The sequence below is a fragment of the Rattus norvegicus genome, chromosome 4 (assembly GCF_021556685.1).
Source record: "Rattus norvegicus strain SHRSP/BbbUtx chromosome 4, alternate assembly SHRSP_T2T, whole genome shotgun sequence".
NCBI lineage: Eukaryota > Metazoa > Chordata > Mammalia > Rodentia > Muridae > Rattus > Rattus norvegicus.
Genome location: NC_141537.1, coordinates 109,785,625 through 109,811,853, shown reverse-complemented (window position 1 = coordinate 109,811,853; position 26,229 = coordinate 109,785,625). Strand labels below are relative to the sequence as shown.

The 26,229-nt window shown below is 36.7% G+C and overlaps 1 long non-coding RNA gene across 1 annotated transcript in view; it reads right to left on the bottom strand.

Annotated features, from left to right (window-relative positions):
- Positions 1 to 1,022: 1,022 nt before the first annotated feature.
- Positions 1,023 to 26,229, bottom strand: part of LOC120102313 (uncharacterized) — a 54,138-nt gene continuing 28,931 nt past the window's right edge. The window contains exons 2-4 of the long non-coding RNA XR_015687237.1: positions 10,329 to 10,414; positions 9,005 to 9,112; positions 1,023 to 1,552 (exon numbers count right to left, since the gene is read on the bottom strand). This is a non-coding gene — a long non-coding RNA (uncharacterized LOC120102313). The remainder of the gene's footprint in view (positions 1,553 to 9,004; positions 9,113 to 10,328; positions 10,415 to 26,229) is intronic.

Genomic DNA, 26,229 nt, shown 5'->3' with positions numbered 1-26,229 from the left:
ATTCTATTATCAGATCCAAACATAAGCACTTCAATATCAGTATAATCTGAAAATAATTTTTAATATATTTTCAATAAAAACAGTCTCTGTCCTCTACGTTGTGTTATTGACACATGAAATCTGATTTATTTGGCCTGATGTTCAGCATGGAAAGAAATAAAGGAAGAACATCAAAACGAATGGCTCTCATTTTCCAAAACATACTCTGAAGTCATTCAGTTATCCAGCAACCTTATGCAAAGAGGGAATGTCTGAGCTTCTGGAATACAGGGTAGAAAGAAAGGATTTTTAGAAGAGGGACAAGATATGAAGATGTGCTGAGTCTTGGGTTGGACGAGATTGGTTTGGAGACCTGGCCCTCATAGTCAGAGCACCTAGAAAGTCTCACCCAAGAGCATTAGGAATTATATGTTTCGGAAAGGTGTGACAGAAGAGCTTCCTGTGCTCTTTGCCTGCTATTACTGAATTGTGGGTCTCATTGGTTCAATTTCATTTTCTCCACTGTTTTAGCTATTATGGCAGACCTCTAGAAATAGCTATTTCAGATTTAGTTGTATCCAAATAACAATGTGCTAATCCTAATTCACACTTGTGTTTTCCTGATGAGACCAGAATATGTTACCACTCTGAATATTTTCTAGACATATTCAGAGATGCCATGTCTTAGGGAAGAGGAAGTAAATTCTCAGGGAAATTGATCAGAAATAATATTATCCTGATTAAGCCTGAACTTAATCTAATTTTGACATTCCCATTTTAATGCTTTTTCAAAATCCAATTAGCTTACACAGATGATTAGCATTTACACGCCTCTTACTTTACAGTCTGCAAATTTCTGTCACCATAACTTTCTTTTTCATTTTTAGAATTTTAACTCATATATAACAAGAAGATTTGACAAGATTTTAATATTAGCTACATCAGAGCATATGCTACCAACACAAATTGTGCATTCAGATGTCAAAAAGTCATCATTAAAACAGGCAAGCTGGAAGTGTTATCAAATCAAATGACATAAAACTTGTGGTAATAACATATTTATTGTTTGCGTCACTTTTTCATTCTCTGCTTGAGGAATGAAAATCAAACAAATGAACACTAAAACCAACCAATACTGTAGTATATTGATGGTCCTTCTTAGAGAAGACCAGAAAATTAGTCTCCTCATGCTATAGAAAATTGACTCTACCATTTGAAAGCCTTGCGAGATGCCATGTTGCAAATCTCACCCATAAAACAGTATCAGTCTCACAGAAACCTCTGCAAACATGAGATGAGATGATAAATGATGCTCCTTGATTTCTGTGTAGCTTCAAGAGCATGAACTTAAATATCTCACACGAGTATTTTCCAGTTCAGAGTTAACTGATAATCTGCATTTTTTACATGAATGACAGATGGACATGCTTGAGTAAATATTGCATAAGATTGAAGTACTTAAATAAGAAACTGCAGATTCTCCACATTCATACTTTTCAGACAGTACCTTCCAAGGAAAGTTACAGACATAGTGAGCCACAGAGTATGTATTTGGAGGAGGGGCTTTGAAGATCTGTAAGCAAAAAGATACAAAAGTGATTAAAAAATGGCACAAACTCCCCCCAAAACAAAACAAAAATGCATATCTCTTTTTATCCTAATGTTTTATGATAAGGAATAATGGCATATCAGATCATTGGCTCATTGGGATCATTGCTTACTCTAACAATATTGTGAGCCTGAACTTGGGGACTCAGAAGCCACATAAGGACTAATGCAGTAATTACACTTCCTAATCCTTATGGCATGGGGGGAGGCATATAGAGATCATGAAAACTCACAAGATAGCTAGAATTAGGATGGATCCCTTAAGTTCAGTTGAAAATCTTACTATTCTTTTTTTTTGTAGGTCTATAGGTATAATTTTATTGATTTTATTTTTTTTATTAACTTGAGTATTTCTTATATACATTTCGAGTGTTATTCCCTTTCCCGGTATCCGGGCAAACATCCCCCTCCCCCCTCCCTTCCTTATAGGTGGTCCCCTCCCAACCCTCCCCCCATTGCCACCTTCCCCCCACCAGTCTAGTTCACTGGGGGTTCAGTCTTAGCAGGACCCAGGGCTTCCCCTTCCACTGGTGCTCTTACTAGGATATTCATTGCTACCTATGGGGTCAGAGTCCAGGGTCAGTCCATGTATAGTCTTTGGGTAGTGGCTTAGTCCCTGGAAGCTCTGGTTGCTTGGCATTGTTGTACATATGGGGTCTCGAGCCCCTTCAAGCTCTTCCAGTTCTTTCTCTGATTCCTTAAACGGGGGTCCTATTCTCAGTTCAGTGGTTTGCTGCTGGCATCCGCCTCTGTATTTGCTGTATTCTGGCTGTGTCTCTCAGGAGCGATCTACATCCGGCTCATGTCGCTCTGTACTTCTTTGCTTCATCCATCTTGTCTAATTGGGTGGCTGTATATGTATGGGCCACATGTGGGGCAGACTCTGAATGGGTGTTCCTTCAGTCTCTGTTTTAATCTTTGCCTCTCTCTTCCCTGCCAAGGGTATTCTTGTTCTCATTTTAAAGAAGGAGTGAAGCATTCACATTTTGATCATCCGTCTTGAGTTTCATTTGTTCTAGGCATCTAGGGTAATTCAAGCATTTGGGCTAATAGCCACATATCAATGAGTGCATACCATGTATGTCTTTCTGTGATTGGGTTAGCTCACTCAGGATGATATTTTCCAGTTCCAACCATTTGCCTACGAATTTCATAAAGTCGTTGTTTTTGATAGCTGAGTAATATTCCATTGTGTAGATGTACCATATTTTCTGTATCCATTCCTCTGTTGAAGGGCATCTGGGTTCTTTCCAGCTTCTGACTATTATAAATAAGGCTGCAATGAACATAGTGGAGCACGTGTCTTTTTTATATGTTGGGGCATCTTTTGGGTATATGCACAAGAGAGGTATAGCTGGATCCTCAGGCAGTTCAATGTCCAATTTTCTGAGGATCCTCCAGACTGATTTCCAGAATGGTTGTACCAGTTTGCAATCCCACCAACAACATGTTCCTCTTTCTCCACATCCTTGCCAGCATCTGTTGTCCCCTGAGTTTTTGATCTTAGCCTTTCTCACTGGTGTGAGGTGAAATCTCAGGGTTGTTTTGATTTGCATTTCCCTTATGACTAAAGATGTTGAACATTTCTTTAGGTGTTTCTCAGCCATTCGGCATTCCTCAGCTGTGAATTCTTTGTTTAGCTCTGAACCCCAATTTTTAATAGGGTTATTTGTTTCCCTGCGCTCTAACTTTTTGAGTTCTTTGTATATTTTGGATGTAAGGCCTCTATCTGTTGTAGGATTGGTAAAGATCTTTTCCCAATCTGTTGGTTGCCGTTTTGTCCTAACCACAGTGTCCTTTGCCTTACAGAAGCTTTGCAGTTTTATGAGATCCCATTTGTTGATTCTTGATCTTAGAGCGTAAGCCATTGGTGTTTTGTTAAGGAAATTTTTTCCAGAACCCATGTGTTCCAGATGCTTCCCTAGTTTTTCTTCTATTAGTTTGAGTGTGTCTGGTTTGATGTGGAGGTCCTTGATCCACTTGGACTTAAGCTTTGTACAGGTTGATAAGCATGGATCGATCTGCATTCTTCTACATGTTGACCTCAAGTTGAACCAGCACCATTTGCTGAAAATGCTATCTTTTTTCCATTTGATGGTTTTGGCTCCTTTGTCAAAAATCAAGTGACCATAGGTGTGTGGGTTCATTTCTGGGTCTTCAATTCTATTCCATTGATCTATCTATCTGTCTCTGTACCAATACCATGCAGTTTTTATCACTATTGCTCTGTAATACTGCTTGAGTTCAGGGATAGTGATTCCCCCTGAAGTCCTTTTATTGTTGAGGATAGCTTTAGCTATCCTGGGTTTTTTGTTATTCCAGATGAATTTGCAAATTGTTCTGTCTAACTCTTTGAAGAATTGGATTGGTATTTTGATGGGGATTGCATTGAATCTATAGATTGCTTTTGGTAAAATGGCCATTTTTACTATATTACTCCTGCCAATCCATGAGCATGGGAGATCTTTCCATCTTCTGAGGTCTTCTTCAATTTCCTTCTTCAGTGTCTTGAAGTTCTTATTGTACAGATCTTTTACTTGCTTGGTTAAAGTCACACCAAGGTACTTTATATTATTTGGGTCTATTATGAAGGGTGTCGTTTCCCTAATTTCTTTCTCGGCTTGTTTCTCTTTTGTGTAGAGGAAGGCTACAGCTTTATTTGAGTTAATTTTATACCCAGCCACTTTGCTGAAGTTGTTTATCAGCTTTAGTAGTTCTCTGGTGGAACTTTTGGGATCACTTAAATATACTATCATATCATGTGCAAATAGTGATATTTTGACTTCTTCTTTTCCGATCTGTATCCCCTTGACCTCCTTTTGTTGTCTGATTGCTCTGGCTAGAACTTCAGAACTATATTGAATAAGTAGGGAGAGAGTGGGCAGCCTTGTCAAGTCCCTGATTTTAGTGGGATTGCTTCAAGTTTCTCTCCATTTAGTTTAATGTTAGCAACTGGTTTGCTGTATATGGCTTTTTTTTTTTTTTGGTTCTTTTTTTCGGAGCTGGGGAGTATATGGCTTTTACTATGTTCAGGCATGGGCCTTGAATTCCTATTCTTTCCAGGACTTTTATCATGAAGGGGTGTTGAATTTTGTCAAATGCTTTCTCAGTGTCTAATGAAATGATCATGTGGTTTTGTTCTTTCAGTTTGTTTATATAATGGATCACGTTGATGGTTTTCCATATATTAAACCATCCCTGCATGCCTGGGATGAAGCCTACTTGGTCATGGTGGATGATTGTTTTGATGTGCTCTTGGATTCGGTTTGCCAGAATTTTGTTGAGTATTTTTGCGTCGATATTCATAAGGGAAATTGGTCTGAAGTTCTCTTTCTTTGTTGTGTCTTTGTGTGGTTTAGGTATAAGAGTAATTGTGGCTTCATAGAACGTATTCGGTAGTGATCCATCTGTTTCAATTTTGTGGAATAGTTTGGATAATATTGGTATGAGGTCTTCTATGAAGGTTTGATAGAATTCTGCACTAAACCCGTCTGGACCTGGGCTCTTTTTGGTTGGGAGACCTTTAATGACTGCTTCTATTTCCTTAGGAGTTATGGGGTTGTTTAACTGGTTTATCTGTTCCTGATTTAACTTCGGTACCTGGTATCTGTCTAGGAAATTGTCCATTTCCTGAAGATTTTCAAGTTTTGTTGAATATAGGTTTTTATACTAAGATCTGATGATTTTTTGAATTTCCTCTGAATCTGTAGTTATGTCTCACTTTTCATTTCTGATTTTGTTAATTTGGACGCACTCTCTGTGTCCTCTCCTTAGTCTGGCTAAGGGTTTATCTATCTTGTTGATTTTCTCAAAGAACCAACTTTTGGTTCTGTTGATTCTTTCTATGGTCCTTTTTGTTTCTACTTGGTTGATTTCAGCTCTGAGTTTGATTATTTCCTGCCTTCTACTCCTCCTGGGTGTATTTGCTTCTTTTTGTTCTAGAGCTTTTAGGTGTGCTGTCAAGCTGCTGACATATGCTCTTTCCTGTTTCTTTCTGCAGGCACTCAGCGCTATGAGTTTTCCTCTTAGCACAACTTTCATTGTGTCCCATAAGTTTGGGTATGTTGTACCTTCATTTTCATTAAATTCTAAAAAGTTTTTAATTTCTTTCTTTATTTCTTCCTTGACCAGGTTATCATTGAGTAGAGCATTGTTCAATTTCCACGTATATGTGGGCATTCTTCCTTGATTGTTATTGAAGACAAGTTTTAGGCCATGGTGGTCCGATAGCACGCATGGGATTATTTCTATCTTTCTGTACCTGTTGAGGCCCGTTTTTTGACCAATTATATGGTCAATTTTGGAGAAAGTACCATGAGGAGCTGAGAAGAAGGTATATCCTTTTGCTTTAGGATAGAATGTTCTATAAATATCCGTTAAGTCCATTTGACTCATGACTTCTCATAGTCTGTCTACATCTCTGTTTAATTTCTGTTTCCATGATCTGTCCATTGATGCGAGTGGGGTGTTGAAATCTCCCACTATTATTGTGTGAGGTGCAACGTGTGTTTTGAGCTTTAGTAAGGTTTATTTTACATATGTAGGTGCCCTTTTATTTGGGGCATAGATATTTAGGATTGAGAGTTCATCTTGGTGGATTTTTCCTTTGATGAATATGAAGTGTCCTTCCTTATCTTTTTTGATGACTTTTAATTGAAAATTGTTTTTATTTGATATTAGAATGGCTACTCCAGCTTGCTTCTTCTGATCATTTACTTGTAAATTTGTTTTCCAGCCTTTCACTCTGAGGTAATGTCTGTCTTTGTCTCTGAGGTGTGTTTCCTGTAGGCAGCAGAATTTAGGGTCCTCGTTGCGTATCCAGTTTGTTAATCTATGTCTTTTTATTGGGGAGTTGAGGCCATTGACTTTGAGAGATATTAAGGAATAGTGATTATTGCTTCCCGTTATATTCATATTTGGATGTGAGGTTATGTTTGTGTGCTTTCATTCTCTTTGTTTTGTTGCCAAGATGATTAGTTTCTTGCTTCTTCTAGGGTATAGCTTGCCTCCTTATGTTGGGCTTTACCATTTATTATCCTTTGTAGTGCTGGATTTGTAGAAAGATATTGTGTAAATTTGGTTTTGTCATGGAATATCTTGGTTTCTCCATCTATGTTAATTGAGAGTTTTGCAGGATACAGTAACCTGGGCTGGCATTTGTGTTCTCTTAGCGTCTGTATGACATCAGTCCAGGATCTTCTGGCCTTCATAGTTTCTGGCGAGAAGTCTGGTGTGATTCTGATAGGTCTGCTTTTATATGTTACTTGACCTTTTTCCCTTACTGCTTTTAATATTCTTTCTTTATTTTGTGCATTTGGTGTTTTGACTATTATGTGATGGGAGGTGTTTCTTTTCTGGTCCAATCTATTTGGAGTTCTGTAGGCTTCTTGTATGCCTATGGGTATCTCTTTTTTTAGATTAGGGAAGTTTTCTTCTATGATTTTGTTGAAGATCTTTACTGGTCCTTTGAGCTGGGAGTCTTCACTCTCTTCTATACCTATTATCCTTAGGTTTGATCGTCTCATTGAGTCCTGGATTTCCTGTATGTTTTGGACCAGTAGCTTTTTCCGCTTTACATTATCTTTGACAGTTGAGTCAATGATTTCTATGGAATCTTCTGCTCCTGAGATTCTCTCTTCCATCTCTTGTATTCTGTTGGTGAAGCTTGTATCTACAGCTCCTTGTCTCTTCTTTTGGTTTTCTTTATCCAGGGTTGTTTCCATGTGTTCTTTCTTGATTGCTTCTATTTCCATTTTTAATTCCTTCAACTGTTTGATTGTGTTTTCCTGGAATTCTTTCAGGGTTTTTTGTGTCTCCTCTCTATAGGCTTCTACTTGTTTATTAATGTTTTCCTGTGTTTCCCTAAGGGAGTTCTTCACGTCTTTCTTGAAGTCCTCCAGCATCATGATCAAATATGATTTTTAAACTAGATCTTGCTTTTCTGGTGTGTTTGGATATTCCATGTTTGTTTTGGTGGGAGAATTGGGCTCCGATGATGCCATGTAGTCTTGGTTTCTGTTGCTTGGGTTCCTGCGCTTGCCTCTCGCCATCAGATTATTTCTAGTGTTACTTTGTTCTGCTATTTCTGACAGTGGCTAGACTGTCCTATAAGCCTGTGTGTCAGGAGTGCTGTAGACCTGTTTTCCTCTCTTTCAGTCAGTTATGGGGACAGAGTGTTCTGCTTTCGGGCGTGTAGTTTTCCTCTCTACAGGTGTTCAGCTGTTCCTGTGGGCCTGTGTCTTGAGTTCACCAGGCAGCTTTCTTGCAGCAGAAAAATTGGTCTTACCTGTGTTCCCGAGGCTCAAGGTCGCTCGTGGGGTGCTGCCCACGGGTTCTCTGCGGCGGCAGCAACCAGGAAGACCTGTCGAAAATCTTACTATTCTATTGTCTTACAAATCTGACTTAGTTCAATATTGTGCCATGATTTAAGTACAAACATACAATTCAACTAGAAATTTGACATTTTATAAATAGTGCATAAAGTTTTTTTAGGCCTGTCTGGAAGCTGGTATCAATTTGTCTATCCTGCTGTGTGTGTCAGTTCATACAACTCCTGGTGTTGGTGGAATGGCCATATGAGAAGTCATGATTGATTTGATCAAAGCTGCATCTGACTGCAGCTGCCTGAAATGTATTTTTGCTCTCAGGAACTTATAACTGAAATTCAAATGTCCTACTTGCTTTCTAGAAACACAGCTAGAATTTATGTAGAAAAGAATACAGTCCCCATGCATTTACAAGTGTATGCATATGCATACTCACATGTAAGGATGGGGATGAGAACTGAAACAGAGGAATATTCTAGGAGAAGATACATCAGTCTTTGAGGATATGAAAGCATGGACACCTTCAGGTACGTTTTTACCTCTTATTATTAGTCACTCCAGAAAAAGCCTAAGTCCTCCACACCAATTGCCTTTTAAGGTTCGGACATACTTGATGAGTTTCAAACCTTTGAAACTAAATGATACTGTATCGTTGATGTTAATGAAAATAAGCTTCATCAACCATAGATATAGAAATGATTATCATCCAAGTAGAGAAATGAAATTATTTAACTGAAACTCAATGACTTTAGTGTAATTCAAGACCAGCCCACCCAACTTCAGGAGAGTCTATGTCTCTTCCCTCTCTGTTAGCCCCTTTTCCATTAATTAGCATATAGAGATAAGGGTGTAGATCCATCTCTCTTCTAACATGGCCAAAACAATATTGGGAATTTTATTGGTGAAGATTGAATGAACTTTTTTATATAATCAGCAAAAGCTGGTGGCTAAGAAACAAAGTATTTACAGCAGATATATGGAGAAAACATGTTGAAAGCTGAGGCTGTGGGCACTAAGAATTTCTAGCCAAAGACTATTAAGTATAGTCTAGCCATCCTATGAATATGGGTATGTAACTTATAAACTCCTACCTTCCTACTACATTTATCTTTTTCATGGATACCATAGTGAGTTGAGTAACTGGCAAAAGGCAAGTTTATTGGCTGAAACTTCTGTTCTTCATGACTGAATGCACTGGCCTGAGGGAAAAAAGAGATCTAAATCTATTAAACTACCAAATAACAATAAGTCCCCTAATAGTACGTACCATAAAAATAAAACAAACTATTTTTATCACAAAGTAGTGCTTACAAAAGTGTGAACATTTGTGTATGATTATTCATCTCAATAGCAATATTAAGTGAATCGTGGTATATTCTGTTTAGATTGTGATTGTTTGCAGTTTCCTCCAAAGAAAAAATTTTATTTTTTTATTAGTAGATACCATATAGTCTACTGAATAGCATGCACTCTTCTTTTATAAATTAGCTTCAGTGATAAATAGGTGGAATTTTAATCTTAGAAATGAAGCAACAAAGAATTCAAAGGTTCTAATCTGCCTATCACAATTTCTTCATTAAATATGTCAGTCTCCCTTTTCTCTGGATGATATATTTTACTTCCCTGAATAAATATTGTTTGCTTGTTTATGCTTCTATGTATACATGTAATAAAGAAACATTATGAAAATATGTAGCAATAATGTGTGAATATAATTTTCAGTCAGCGATTCCCCCATCCTGTATTGTTACTCATATCTATTCTACACTTACCTTTTATGTAATTGCCTAAGATAATATATTGTTTGTGTGAAGAGCAGAAGTAAGGTTTATTTCTTTATGTCTCAATTCATTATCATTACTCGGAGATTGTTATACTATGGGTCAATCATGAAGGACGTGACTCTTCATTATCAGCCTGCGTATTGGTGTTGGACTTATTTAGCCCTGTTTAAGCAGCTATATTGTTGAGATTACACAGATGAAGCTTCCTTGTCATTTCTAAGAGGCACAATCTGATAGCAACTTTCTTGATCTTTTGGCTTTCTTCTCTAAGATTTTGGTGGAGGAGTTCTATTGTACTTTTATCAATTTTGACTAGGCACCTGAATATCTAGATCTCTGTATTTTGACCAGTTTTTGATTTCTGTAAAGATGTCCTGTTGCAAAATGAAATTTCCTTTATGAGGTGTTGGAACTGCAGTAGATCTAGGAGAGAGGGAAGGTATGAGTTGTCAGAGGAGTGGAGGGAGAGTAGGCTATGGTTGGATGTATTGTATGAAAGGAGAGTAAATTTTAAAAGAAGAAATCTTGACCATCAATTTTATAATCTCTCCCTAAATCTGCTCCTCCAGAAAATGGCAGGGCTCTCGGGGATATCAACCAAAAACAGCATGACAAGAAACAAGATACAAACCTTCATATGATGGCTAGGTGTACCAAACCAGTCAGAAGAAACGTGTTCTAAAGTCAGGCAGAAGAGTCAGGACACTCCCACTGCCACTGGTAGGAGTCCATAAAACGGAAACATAAAACATATAACTGTATGAAATATATAAATAAGCAAGGCTATTCTAGCACAGAGAAGATCAATAATAATGAGATTTGAAGGACCCTATTTTGTCATGAGCTGAATATTTCACTGCTCTGTGATGTCTTTTGACTGGGACACTACACACTTTGTTGGGATACCTTGGGTATCTTACATGATTACAACATATGCGGAATGAAAGGATTCATTTTAGCTACTTCATAGGCCAACCAAAACCTTTTGTGTAGTCACTGGGTTTGAGTTTGAAAGATTCCAACCTCAAGGAAAGAATGAAAGCTGACTGTACAGTGATGCGACTCTAGATCATCCTTGTCCTACAGAATTAGTTGCTTTAAAATGTATTTTAGCACATATATTTTCAGAACTGACAAAGAGGATAAAATGGATGAAAACATCAGGACAGTGCATATAAGGTCTAATTTTCCCCTAAAAATAGTTGTACATAAAGGAGAAAGCCATTCAATATTTATAACGCATAATTGCTAATATCTGCAGCAGTTTGTATTGAACTATAGGTCACAGAAATTGTCTTTTTTTTATTATTGTGCAACAAAATGAGCCTCTAAGTTTCTTGACTTAGACACTAGTGCTTAGATCTTAGAACAGTTTGAGCAGCCCTTAAAGTCACAAAGTGACTGGAACCTCACTTGTTGGTTTTCTGCACTGTTTACCTCTCATCCATCAACATGTTATTTGACTCTCCTCCTAAGAAAAGTAACCACTCGATGGCTGGACTTTACTAGTCAATGAATGCAGTTCCCATGTTTAGAAAGTGTATTTTTCCCAGTATCATCAGCCAGGTGCCTGTGGTCTGATGAAGGAAGTCACCTCTCTGAGGTACTTCTGAATACATTTGAATTACAATGAAGATAACAAGATTCCTGCAGCCTGCAACTTATCCATTTTTAGTTATTTATCAACACAGTAATGGGATTATTAGTAAATTGCTTTTTTCCTCCAACTTGCTCCATTTGACTTCTTCCATTTGCTTGCATTATCAGGAAAATAATTTAATGCATGCTAATGAATTCTAAATTTGCATAAATCATCTCCCTATGTGATTTATAATCCTGACTTAAATATAACCCCAAATACCCACATGCAAGGAAAGCCTATTATATGTGTAGGCATAATTCTCATAATCATACAATTTATAAGCTGAGCAATTGAAGAGATTAGATGACCTCGAGCCACTCAGAAATGAACCTTTTTTCTTACATTCTTACCTCTTTATCGGTCTGTCAATTAGAGAAACTTAGCATATTTCCATCTTGTAGTATTTTCAGCAGTGCATTAATGTTGAACAAGTAATTAGATTTCCTCAAAATCATTTTGGTTTTTTTACATAAAGAAAAGCACAAATAAATATGATTCCAGCTAATTTATTTATACACTCAATACATTTTGTGATAGCTTAATAAATATGCCAAAAACTAAAATATGAAAACAGGATCATAAAGAAAGAATGAGCACAAAACACTATTCTCTAAAACAAGAGAAAATGAGTGGAATCTTAGTGACATATTTATTGCCATCTCTCTAATACCAACACTTACAAAAATAGCAGTTACTTATTTACAGGTGTTCTTTTAAGCATATATTCATGTTAACCATTTAATTCCCTTAAGTGGCCTTCAACATCAGCCCAGTTTTCAGCTATAGTTTACCAATCCAGTTACTGATACATGAAAAGATAATGCAGATTCAGTAAATTACAAAGGAAGAAGGAATGTTGATCACTGATCACATTGTGCAATGTGCAAACCATTACAAAGTATGGTCCAGGCAAACTAGTATTAATAGAAATTTGGATATATCTATCGCTCCTTATCAGTTGGTTAGGTCCTTCTATGATTTTGGGGGGTGGGGTGAGCACAATGTATGAAAGAAGTTACACTAATACTTTGTATTGGCCAAATCTAAAAGTGTTTTTTGGCACGCATGAATATGCAGTGATAATGATTAATCAAAAAAGGTATTCAAAAACATGTCAGCAGGGGAAAAGATCATGCCATTCACGTTGGAAGGAAATTGAATAGCCTATTAAAATTGTCATCAGAAAGAAAGCATCCTATCTTAACAATATCAAAAAGAACAGCTATTAACTAGCAGAAGAAAAAATAGCCCGAAAAGGAGGACATGTATGAATTGAGGTCTTACACAAGAAACAGTATCATATATTTGCAAAGCAGATAAAATTATGCAATTACTAAGTTTCTCATCTAACCACGATCAAAGCATAGTTTTTTTCATACTCTACAATCTTTTAGGAGTGTCACGTTTTCTCTTAGGCTAATAGGTGTAAAAAAGGAGAACTCCAGGTTCTCTGATTCAGTTTCTCTGAAGAAGTCTTTGTTCTGTTTTCACAATAGACTAGCCACTTATTAGCTGATAATATCACTGACCACAAAGGGGAAGATTAGAACTCTCATACCACTCTCATTATTCCTTCTGGCATAGGAGCAATAGCTACTGCACCTATACACTCAGAAATGCCCAGAGTACCATAATAATTCCCCATAGGGACCAAAGATACACAGCAGAAGGAACAGGAGAAGAGAAAATGATGCACTCCTGAAAAATGTTCAGGAAAAAAAAGTCAGGGAATAATGAGGTGGATAACTAATACAAAGATTAAAAGATGAGAGAAGGGGAAATAACAGCCACAATAATGCCAAGAAAAATAGACCTCAGTTTTTCAGCTCTGGACAATCTTTAAAATAGCTAATGTAAAACCTGATGTGTTTTTAAAAAGGAATGATAAGTAGGGAAACAATACCAAAAGATGTCCTAGATTCAGGCAGTCTCGCTGTACAAAGTTGGGGAGGATTGTATTTAGCAACATAAAAAAAAATAAATCCAGCAATTTGCTTTGCATCTTTGGCATCCAACTAGCAGATGCATGAATAATGTTACCTGAAGTTGGAGCTCATAAGGCAACCTTCCCAGCAGATTATTTTCCATAACTAAAGAAAGTTAAGCCTCTGATTTTGGCTAAGGTGAGTACACACAGTTAGGCAGAGGTGTCTTTCTCTAGAGCTACAGAAACTATTTCTATTCAGAGAGAATGACACACACACACAGAGAGAGAGAGAGAGAGAGAGAGAGAGAGAGAGAGAGAGAAACAGAGACAGATAGAGAGACATAGACAGAGAAAGAGACACAGAGAGACACAGAGATGCAGAGACAGAGATAGAGACAGAGACAGAGAGACAGAGAAGAGTACCAGGGATTATTAAGGACTAGATGTATTATAGGTGAACAGAGATAGGTCAGCAGAGACTGTGAACATAGAAACTCTGGGTTACCTTGGAAGTTCCCATTACAACCCAGGAACTGAAAGCTACCCTATTAATCTCAGAAACAAAGTCCTGATGTAACTTTTAAAAACCTCACTTTAAGTTGTAAACTGCATCACTTCTGTCATTGCAGTATTCTACATGGAACAACGTAAGAGGGAAGAAATTTTAAGATTTAACGCACAAGGAACACTGAGTAATCTTGATCTCTTTTAAACTACTGCACTCATTTCCTAATTACACTGCTTTAATTTCATGGTGCTGTTCAGACTTCATTTGATCATTGTCTGTGGTTCTGTACATGCTCAATTAGGTAATCTTTGCTATTGTTTCCATGCACTATTCACATACAAGTCCTCTCTATTCTTGCTTCATTTTCTTTTTCTTTTCAGTCTCTCTCGGTTCTATTCCCTTTAAAATGTTAATTAAATGAAATTAATTTAATTTTATGTGTAGAGCACATGCCAAAGCATATATATATATACCACTCAGAGGACAATATCTTGGTGACAATTTTCTCCTTTTTACACCTTGTGATTCCTGGGGATCGGTCTTGGTGGCCAGGGTCATTAGGTGTAGAGGTTTCCTACCAGCTCACTTTAAATTTTTTTGAATTGACAAAGTATTTGCAGCATTAACACCAGTAACATGGTACCTCTAAACTTGCTGCCACCTCCAGGTGTACACAGTTAGGTCAGAAAAAAATTAAGGAAAATTTTTAAAAAGTCAGCTCCCTGTACCAATTAGAATTTAGTTTCTTTTTGACATTTTAGCTACAAACTTCTTTGACTTTAATCATCTTTAAATTATATGAATCCTATTTATACAAACTTTTCTCATTCCATTCATTTGTCTTTTCTTGCCAATGAAGTAATACTAACATTAATTCTTGTCCTTATCCCACATATACCCCTTCTATCCTGAAATCTAGTAACTAATAACTTAATTTATATAATTATATCCTTGATTATGTATTTGAAAAATGATATTGAAGGTGGGTCCACTGTATTTTTCTTGATATTACTCCATTGGCAGAGTAGGCTTATACAGCAGTTGTGGCTTTGTCAGTATTTTTTGCTCAGAGTGGTACCTGACACCCTGAGTGTATGAACTGATGCATTTGCTACTTAACTCTCCTGTGGAAGAATAACATCTTAATCCTACTATCTGTATCCATTTGATTCATTCAAATTATTTTCAATTAAAAGAGTACATCTTATGAAAATAACCCAGTCAATGAAATAATAATAGAAACACATGTCTAAATACAAGCATAAGAAACATGGAAACTCAAGACAATGTGAACCCTGCAATCAAAGGATTTTATTTTATAGTAAGGCATTCGAATGAGAGTGAATTGTATGACAACACAAAGAGTAGTTCAAAGATTTCGTTAAATCAAAGAGGATTTAGAAATGTCTGAATTAATTCCAAGGAATACGTAACAGTAAATATATCAAAAACAATTGCTGACTTCTTAGCCGAAAACTTAAAAGCCTGTTATGATATATTCTAAAGTGTAAAAGGCAACAGCTGCCTTCCCCAAATAATGTATCCAGTAAAACTGTCCATTACAACTGATAGAGGAGAAACTTTCCCTGAGAAACATAAAAAAATTCATAATCAATAACCAAACTGCAGATGATATTTGAATGAAGAACTAAACAAACCCATGGAAAACAGAATAGAACAAATGATCATGACAACACAGTAATTAAGCAAATGACAGAAACACTCAGAAACCCAGCAAGATGACATTCATCCATATTTTACAACAACTTTTACTATTAATGGTATAAATTTTCCAAGTAAAATCCATGAACTAGGAGGCTGGATTACAAAAGAAAATGTATGCAACTATCCCTCTAACAAACTCTCCTTACTGAGAGTGGGATGGTGGAAAAGGCATTTGAAACTAAAGGAATTAGATTGTTAGTAGATGATACTATTCTACCTTTTGACAATGGAGACTGCACAACAAAATAGTAGAGAAGATAAACAAGCTCACTCCATATTGGATAAGAGAAAACAAATTGAAAAGACAAGTCAATTCTAAATATGCATGCACCAAAAACAAGATCCCAAAATTTCATAAAATGAGCATTACTGCATCTGAAGACACAATCATAGTGAATAACTCCTCACATTCATGAATAGGCAGGATATTCTAACAAAACCTAAGCAAAAAGTTCTCTGAATTAAATAACAGTAGAGAAAAAATGAACCAAATATATATGTTCAGGGATCATTGAAACCAAACACATTGAAAATGAACACTCTGAATAGTCCAAGGGTATTTCTACATAATATGATATACTGTAGCACATTGTACTATATTAGTCAAGATTCTCTAGAGTCACAGAAGTTATGGACTAGACTGCATCCTCTTTCTCTCTCTTCCCTCCTACACACCTCTCCATATATATGACCTGCTGGCTTACTGGATGGTTCTTGGATGTGAATGAACCATCCAAGAGTTCAGTATGTGCAAATTTTCACAAGACTGGATATCTGTTTATGTTTGAATCATGAAGATGTATGCTGCAATGCCAGTGAGGTAATGTATGTGCTAGTACGACAAGGCCAAACAGGCAAAGGAGCAAAAAACTCCATGCTTTTACATATGCTTCCAGCAGGATTGTGGCCCAGGATAAAGGTCTGTATTCTGACATCAAGATCTGAATCAGAAGTGTATCATCCTATCTCAAAGGTATGGACTAAAAGTGAATTTATCCACTTCAAACCAGGCAGAAAATTTCTTACAAGTGTACCCTGTATATCTGGATTGTAGTTCATTACAGAAATAGTCAAGTTGACAACCAAGAATAGCAATCATACATTTAAATTAAAACTTAGAGAATATCTATAGCTTCTTGTAGTCTATCTGATCACAATAGGCTAAAGGTAAAAATAAGCAGGAAATATAAACTCTATAAAATATACAAATTGAAAGAGATAGAATATTATCAATAGAATTAAAGGTGAATATTAAAATTTTATGCCAGACAGTAATGAAACTCAGAAAACCCTAAAGACATCCCTTGAAAAATGTAATGCCCATAAAAATAAAATATAAAATAAATCAAAAAATTTCTAGACATACATTACCAAAATATAGCCATGTTGATATAACCAAATGAAACATCTAAATTTATCAATGGGAGTAAAATATTGATAAAATATATCCTGCAAGCAAAAACTGACAAGTTTGAGATAAATTACCACTGAATTCTCCAAGACTCTAACAGAACTAATACTACTTATCTCCAAACTATTTCACAATATATGAATGATGCTAAGTAATATTTATAGCATAAATATTTCCCTGAGACTAAAACTAGATAGTCACATGGCAATCAAAGATTATAGGTCAGTCTACCCTATGATCACAAATACAAATAGTCTTAATAAAATACTTTCAAACCAAACTGACATACAAATATAATCATATGGTCAGGTTAGCTTGTTTCTAGGAGGTAAGGGCATTTCCACATATAGAAATAATAATTTAACGAGATGATAATGAGATTTATTTTTCCTTTGAGTTTGTTACATAGTGGATTACATTGATGGATGTCCGTATATTGAATGACCCCAGCATCTCTGGGATGAAGCCATGGTGATCATTCTGATGTGTTCTTGGATTCAGTTTGCAAGAATTTTGAGTATTTTCATCAATATTCATGAGAGAAATTGGTCAGAAGTTCTCTTTCTTTGTTGTGTCTTTGTGTGGCTTAGGTATTAGTGTAACTGTGGATTCATATAATGTATTACGTAGTGTTTCTTCTGTTTCTATTTTAGGAAATATTTTGAAAAGTATTGGTATTAGGTCTTTTTTGAAGGTCTGATAGAATTCTGCATAAAAACCATGTGTTCTTGGGGATTTTTTGGTTGGGAGACGTTTAATGACTGCACATGATAATCTTATTAGATTATGAAAATGCCTTTCATAAAATACAATACCTCTTCGTGCTAACAGTATTGGAGAGAATAGGAATTCAAGGACTATACCTAGATATAATAAAAGCAATATGCATCAGCCAATAGCTTCAAACTAAAGGAAGAGAAACTTGAAGAAATCCCACTAAAATCAGGGACAAGGCAAGGCTTCTCTCCCCTATCTATTCAATATAGTACTTGAAGTTCTAGCCAAAGCAATTAGGCAACAAAAGGAGATCAAAGGGATACAAATTGGAAAGGATAAAGTCAACATATCACTTTTTGCAGACCATAGTATACATAACTGACCCAAAAAATTAAACTAGACAATTCCTGCAGCTGATAAACAGCTTCATCAAAATGGCTGGATACAAAATGAATTCAAAAAAATCAGGAGCTTTCCTCTACTCAAATGATAAACAGACTGAGAAAGAAATTTGGACAATGAGACCCTTCACATTAGTCACAAATAATACAAAATATCTTGGTGTGACACTAACCAAGCAAGTGAAATATATGTATGACAAGAACTTCAAGTCTCTGAAGAAAGAAATTGAAGAAGGCCTCAGAATATGAAAAGATGTCCCAGGCTCATGGATTGGAGAATTAATATAGTAAAAATAACCATCTTACTTAAATAAATCTACAGATTCAATATAATCCCATAAAAATTCCAATTCAATTCTTCACAGACATAGAGCAACTTTGAAATTTATCTGGAATAACAAAAAACCCAGGATATCAAGAACCATTCTCAACAATAAAAGAACTTTTGGAGGAATCACCATCCCTGATCTCCAGCTATACAACAGAGAAATAGTGATAAAAACACATGACATTGGTACAGAGACAGACAGGTAGATCAATGGAAAAGAACTGAAGACCCAGAAATGAATCCATACACCTATAATTACTTAATCTTTGACAAAAGAGATAAAACCATCCAGTGGCAAAAAGACAGCATTTTCAAAAAAATGGTACTGGTTCAACTGGCAGTCGCCTTATAGAAGAATGCAAATTGACCCATTCTTATCTCCTTGTACAAAGATCAAGTACAAGTGGATCAAGAACCTCCACATCAAAAAGAACCAATGAATTTAATAGAAGAGAAACTAGGAAGAACCTGGAGGACAATTGCATAGGGGAAAATTTCCTAAACAGAAAACCCGTGGCTTATGCTCTAAAATCAAGAATTGACAAATGGGACCTAATAAAATTGAAAAGCTTCTGTAAGGAGAAGGACACTGTCAATAGGACAAAATGGCAATTCACAAATTGGGAAAGGATCTTTACCAATTTTATATCCAATAGAGTGCTAATATCCCAAATATTCAAAGAACTCAAGAAGTTAATATTCCAGAGAACCAAATAATCCTATTAAAATTGGGGTACAGAACTGAACAAAGAATTTGCAACTGAGGAATCTCAAATGGCTGAGAAGCACCTAAAGAAATGTTCAACTTTCTTTGTCATCAGGTAAATGCAAATCAAAACAAACATGAGTGTCCACCTCGCACCAGTCAGAATGGTTAAGATCAAAAACTCTGGCAACAGCAGATGTTGGAGAGGATGTGAGAAAGAGGAACACTCCTCCATTGCTGGTGGGATTGCAAGCTAGTATAACCACTTTGGGAATCAGTCTGGCAGTTACACAGGAAATTGGAAATAGTTCTACCTGAGGACCCAGCTATACCACTCCTGGGCATATACTCAAAAGATGCTCCAGCACATAACAAGGACACATGGTCCACTATGTTCATAGCAATCTTTTTTTTTTCTTTTTTTCGGAGATGAGGACCAAACCCAGGGCCTTGTGTTTGCTAGGCAAGCGTTCTACCACTGAGCTAAATCCCCAACCCCAGCAATCTTATTTGTAATATCCAGGAATTGGAAAGTTTCCAGTTGTTCATCAATAGAGGGATGGATACAAAAAATGTGATTTACAAAATGGAGAACTACTCAGCTATTAAAAACAACGATTTCATGAAATTCATAGGCAAATGGATCAAACTTGAAAATATCATCCTGAGTGAGGTATCCCAGTCACAAAAAAGCACACATGGTATTTACTCACTGATAAGTGGCTATTAGCCAAAAAGGAGCTCATACTAGCCACAATACAACTCATAGATCATATGAAACTCAAGAAGAAGGAAGATAACACCAAAGTGTGGATGTTATACTACTGCTGAGTAGGGGGATGAGAAAAATGTCTGGGAAGTAGAGAGAGAGAGGAATCTGGGAGAGAGAGGAGAGGCAGGTAAAAAAGGGGGGCGCTGTTCAGAGATGATAGAGATGGGGGAGATGTACAGAGGGTCAGGAATTTGAAAGTAGGTGTGTGGCAGTGGAGAAAGGGAAACTGAGGTTAGCCACTAGAAAGTCCCAGATGCCAGGGACTCAAGAGTTTCCCAGGGCCTAACAAGGAGGACTTTAGCAGAAATACCCAACAAAGGGAAGATAGAACCTGTAGAGATCATTTTTTTTATTAACTTGAGTATTTCTTATATACATTTCGAGAGACCATTTCAAGTAGATAGGTACAGCTCAGTGTTAAGGGATGGGGCTATCAACCCACCGCGAAAAAACTAATCCAGAATTCCTCCTGCTGAAAGAAAACACAGGGCAAAGAGTAGAACAGAAACTGAAGGAAAAGCCATCCAGAGACTGCCCCACCTAGGGATCCATTCCATTTGCTGACACCAAATCCAGACACTATTGCTGATGCCAAGAGGTTCCTACTGAGAGAAGTCCGCTATAGCTGTCCTCTGAGAGGCTCTGCTCTGGACCAATACAGATGAGGATGTTCACATCCATACATTGGACTGAGAATAGGGACCTCAATGGGTAAGTTAGGGCAAGGACTGTAAGAGCTGAAGGGGTTTGTACCCTCATAGGAAGAACAATATCAACCTACCAGACCACCTTCCCCCCAATGTCCCCGGGGACTAAGCCAACAAACAAAGTGTACACAGTGGCTATCCATGGCTCCAGCTGAATATGTAAGAGGATTACCTTCTCTGGTATCACTGGGAGGAGACACCCTTGTTCCTGTGCAGGCTTGATTACCCAGGATGGGGGAACCTATACCGCTGAGTTATGAGTGGGTGTGAGGATGGGGGAGCACCCTCATAGAGGCAGGGGGTAGGGAGAAGGTGCTAGCGGACTTGTTGAGGGGAAACTGGGAAGGAGATAGCATTTGAAATGTAAATAAATAAAATAACCAACAAAAAGAAAATAAAAATCTGTAACATAAATCAGCTCAGGAATAATATTATACTTTAATCTCAATAAATAGAGAAAGGAATTTTTGACAAAATCCAACATATTTCTAAGATAAAAATCTTGAAGGGAATATGAGTATAAGGAATATATCTCAAATTAATGACAAATAAATATATGCCAAACCAAAAACAAACATTATAATAGAAGTGAAAATAAAAAAAATAATTCTAATAAAATCAGGAATTAGAAAAGAGTGTCTACTTTCCACATTTATTTAATGTGGTACTTAGAACATTGGCTAGAACACACAGCAAGAAAAAGAAACAAACTTGACCCAAAAGTAAAAGAAAAAGTCAAAGTATCTTTATATGTAGATGATAGGATTCCATATAATTAGAATTTCAAACTCTTCCAGTAAAAGCTTTGGACAGATTAACATGTATAGCAAAAGAAAAGAATACAGATTAGCCTACAGAAATCAGTGTCCTTCCAATGCATTAGCAGACATGCTGAAAGTCAAATTTGGAAAGTATCCTCATGCATAATAGCCTCAATAAACACAAAGTCAAATAAAAGTAATTATAGTAGTAGTGGTACTGATAATAATAATATTAATAATGATATTGATGATGGTGATGATGATGATGATAGCAAAAGGAACCACTACAGAGTAACCATATCTATGGAAATTAAACATCTCCACCAACAAAAATGGTAAACATGGAAAAAAAGATATTTAATAAAACACTAAGAAAGATCTACCATGTTCATTGACTAGAAGAATTAAAAATTTAAAAATAATCATAATACTAAAATTCGTGGATTCAATACACTCTTTGTCAAATTTTCATTGGTACTGTTTTCAGTACTAGAAAGGTAAGGATATAAAAATTCCTGGTAAAATAAAGTAATCTGAGCAAATAAACAGTGCTGGGAATATCACCACATGAGATCACAAAGCTAAAATAACATGGGGCTCCTACAGAACTAGTATAAAAATCAGTATGGTAGAATATAGGACCCAGGTACAAGTCATCACAGATACAATCATCTGATTTTAGAAGAAAAAGAAATGGTTCCTGTAAATATTCTTGCGAGCAAAGATCACCTCTTTCATGAATGTTCCTGGGAAAACTGGATGTTCCCAGGAGGAAGAGTTGGTCAGAATTGCAAGAACCAGTGAGAAACTTTGTGCCTTATTTCTGATCTATATACCATACACTGCCAGTGTAAGGAAACTGCTTCAGAACATACGTATATAGGCAAAAACTTCCTGAAAAGAATCCAAATACCTAATGAAACAATTCTAACACCATAACACTTGTAATTACTTGAAATGAAGTAAGTGGAGAAAATTTTGGGTAACTACACAAAGTGAAACATATTATCAAGAATATTGAAGGAATTTAAAATATTAAATACCAACTAATTAAACATCAAATCAATAAATGTGGTTATGTCAAGAAGCTTTAAAAATTAACATTGTACTCGTTTGAATAAGATTGATTGCCATAGGCTTATATATTTGAATGCTTAGAAACTAGGAAGAAGAATTTTTTACTTTTTACTTGAATATTATTTTATATTTTAAATGTAATCCCCTTTCCCAGATTCGCCTTCCCAAAGCCCCCATCCCATCCTCCCTCCCCCTGCTTCTATGTGGGTACTCCCCCATCCACCCAGATACTCCCATTAAACCACCTATGCATTCCCCTACCCTGGAGCATTGAGCCTCTCCTCCAATTGATGGCCTACAAGGCCCATCCTCAGCTACATGTGCAACTGCAACCATGGGTCCCTCCACTCTTTGGTGGTTTAGTCCCTGGGAATTCTGGGGGTTTTGGTTGGTTAATATTGTTGTTCTTCCTATGGAATTGCAACCACTTCAGTTCCTCAGTCCTTTCTCTAACTCCTCCATTGTGGACCCTGTGCTTACTCTAATGGTTGGTTTCTTTCTCCTAGTTCCTCAGTCCTTTCTCTAACTCCTCCATTGTGGACCCTGTGCTTACTCCAATGGTTGACTGTGGGCATCCACCTCTGTATTTGTCAGGCTCTGGCAAAGCCTCTCAGGAAACAGCTATATCAGGTTCCTGTCAGCAAGCACTTGGCATCTGCAACAGTGTTTGGGTTTGGTGGCTGCATATGGGATGGATCCCCAGGTAAGACAGTCTCTGGATCGCCTTTCCTTCAGTCTCTGCTTCACATTTTGCCTCCATATTTCCTTCTTTGAGTATTTTGTTCACCCTTCTAAGATGAACTGAAGCATCCTCACTTTGGTCTTCCTTCTTCTTGATCTTCATGTGGTATTCTGAGCTTTTGGGATAATGTCCACTTATCAGTAGGTGTAGACCATGTGTCTTCTTTTGTGTCTGCATTACCTCATGCAGGTCCTCAGGTAGAACTATATTCAAATTTCTGAGAAATTGACAGACTGATTTCCAGAGTGGTTGTACCAGTCTGCAATCCCACCAACAAAGGAGTGTTCCTCTTTCTCTACAACCTGGCCAGCATCTGCTGTCACCTGAGTTTTTGATCTTAGCCATTCTGACTGGTGTGTGGTGGAGTCTCAGGGTTGTTTTGTTTGGCATTTCCCTAATGACTATGGATGTTGAACATTTCTTTAGGCATTTCTCAACCATTCAATATTTATCAGTTGAGATTTCTTTGTTTAGCTCTGTATCCCATTTTTATTAGAATTATTTGGTTCTTTTGGAGTCTAGCTTCTTTAGTTCTTTGTGTATATTGGATATTATCCCTCTATGAGATGTAGGATTGCTACAGATCTTTTCTCAATCTGTTGGTTGCCATTTTGTCCTATTAACAGTGTCCTTTGCTTTACAGAAGCTTTTCAATTTTATGAGGTCCCATTTGTCTATTAGAGCATATTAGCCATTGGTATTCTGTTTAGGAAAATTTCTCCTATGCCCTGTTTTTAGGCTCTTTCCCAATTTCCCTTCTATTAGGTTCAGTGTATCTGGTTTTTTGTGGAGGTCCTTGACCCACTTGTACTTGTTCTTTGTACAAGTAGATAAGAATGGATCAATTTGCATTCTTCTTTATGCAGACCCCTAGCTGAACCAACACCATTTCTTGAAAATGCTGTTTTTTTTTCCCCCATTGGATGGTTTTAGCTCCTTTGTCAAGGTACAAATGACCATAGTTGTGTGCTTTCATTTCTGGTTCTTCAATTTTTTGCATACTGTACATTTTATTTCACATTTTCAAATATTGTATATTGTGTTTTTATACAATATTGCAAAGTTGTATGATTAGTAAACCATGTATGAGCAAAACATCATGAATAATGCTTGTATAATTTTCTGAAATGACCGAAAGGGTACATAAAGGAATCATTAACTAAGAGTGGAAAATACAAGATACCGAAAGATTTGAGGTTTTATGTGTCAGTCTGTGACCACTGATTTCCCTTTTATTTTTATTAAAATGTAGCTTAAGTACCCTCAGTTAAACGGTACAATTTCTTTTTCCTAGTCCTTGCACTATGACATGTTTGGTTGTCCTGTTTTGACTTCAAATTACTCTGTGTGTGTGTGTGTGTGTGTGTGTGTGTGTGTGTGTGTGTGTGTGTGTGCCTGTGTGTATCTGTGTGTATGTACATATGTATGTGTGTATGTATGTATTTGTGTGTGTGTGTATGTGTTTGTGTGTGTGGGAAAGTGAACATTTGTTTGCATACATGTATGCAAAGAGGCCAGTGTCAATATTCCATCAATTCTCTTCTGTTTGTATACCTACCTTTCTCTCTACCAATATCATGTAGTTTTTATGATGATTGCAGAAGGGATGGTGATTCAATCAGAAGTTCTTACATTGTTGAGAACAGTTTTCACTATCCTGGGTTTTTTGTTATTCCAAATGAAAGTGAAATTTTTTGAAAGTGGTGTAAGTATGTCACTGGGAATTGGTATTGATGTTCCAAAAGTCCATTCCTTGCTCAGCTTCTATTTCTCTATGCCTATGAATTAGGGTGGAGTTCTCAGCTACTGCTGTGATGCATGTCTGCATGTGGCTATGCTTCCTGCCATGGTGGTAATGGATTAAGCCTTTAAAATAGTAAGCAAGTCCCCAGTTAAATGCTTTTCCTTACTAATGTTGCTTTGGTATGCTATGTCTTCACAGAAAGGGACAGTGACTAAGCAAAGATCATTAGCCATCAACAAAATAGAAATTAAATATCCAAAAGATGTGCACAAATTTTAATTAAAATGTAGTCTTTATGAAGATAGGTAACAAATGGTGGTAAGGATGTGAAAAAGACATTGGTAGTGGAAAACAAGTTCATGCACCCAGTGTAGAAATCATACACGTTTCTCAAAAAAGAAAACAAACAAACAAACAAATATTTGTTCTATACCACAGTTATTACTCAAGAGACTAAAAAACAGACACGGCATAGTTATTTACATCTATTGAACTATTGTTAAGATCTATGCTATGGAACCAATATAAAAATCTATCAACGGTGAGACAATTGAAGAAAGTGAACATATACCCAGAATGAAATCTTATTAGGACTAAAATGAACAAATTCATTATAACTTACAGATGGATGGATATAAGCAGAAATTATATTAAATAAGTATAGTCATTCTATTAAAAACAAAGCCAGCTATTGTATACTTTTGGCCACTTTAGCAGGATGAAGACTAAGGGGAAAAAAGGAGGAAGACAGGGTTTACAGAGAGGGAAATGATGCAGGAGTATAAACTTAAAGGCATTAGACATTTATATTAAAATGTCATAATAGATGCAGTGCTAAGGCTGGAGAAAGGAGAGATGGCTTAGCAGATATGTATGTTTTTAGTGTTTTTAGGTTTTACAGAGATTGAGAATTCGGTTCCCAAATCATGGACCAGGATTTCACCTGGATTCTCATTTTCTCTATATTGTCAGATCCATTTTTTTTAGTGTATTTAGTACTTTTCCACGGTAGACAACACTGAAAAGATTTTTGTACTGTACCAGCAAAAAATGCATTATAGGATCACATTACTTTACAACTCAATTCTATTTAACTATTTAGTCATTGCTTGGCCCTTCTGATATTCTACATGCACTCTTGGTAGATTGGCCCGCCTGTTCCCCCACTCTACACACTACATGTCTTCCAGAAGGTCAGCATCAACCAAGGACACAGGTAAAACCCCCGCCCCAATATACTCACCAGCTTGGACGCCCATAGAGCCCATCAGACTTAGTATCTGTCAAACCCTGCTGGAGTTCTAATGCCCTCCTAGTCTGTTTGTTGACCTGTATCTGTGGCTGATCAGCATGCCCATTACCCA